Consider the following 220-nt stretch of genomic DNA (forward strand, 5'->3'; position numbering starts at 1 on the left):
GTGTGTGTGTGTGTGTGTGTGTGTGTGTATGCGTGTGTGTCCAGGTTATGTTGTTGGCACTCCGTCGCTTATGACGTCGAGAGTTCCGGTTGATCCAATTAACGGAACAGCCTGCTCATGAAATTAACGTGCAAGTGGCTGAGCACTCCACAGACACGTGTACCCTTAACATAGTTCTCGGGGATATTCAGCGTGACACAGTGTGACAAGGCTGACCCTT

Source organism: Octopus bimaculoides, chromosome 5 (assembly GCF_001194135.2).
Source record: "Octopus bimaculoides isolate UCB-OBI-ISO-001 chromosome 5, ASM119413v2, whole genome shotgun sequence".
Lineage (NCBI taxonomy): Eukaryota > Metazoa > Mollusca > Cephalopoda > Octopoda > Octopodidae > Octopus > Octopus bimaculoides.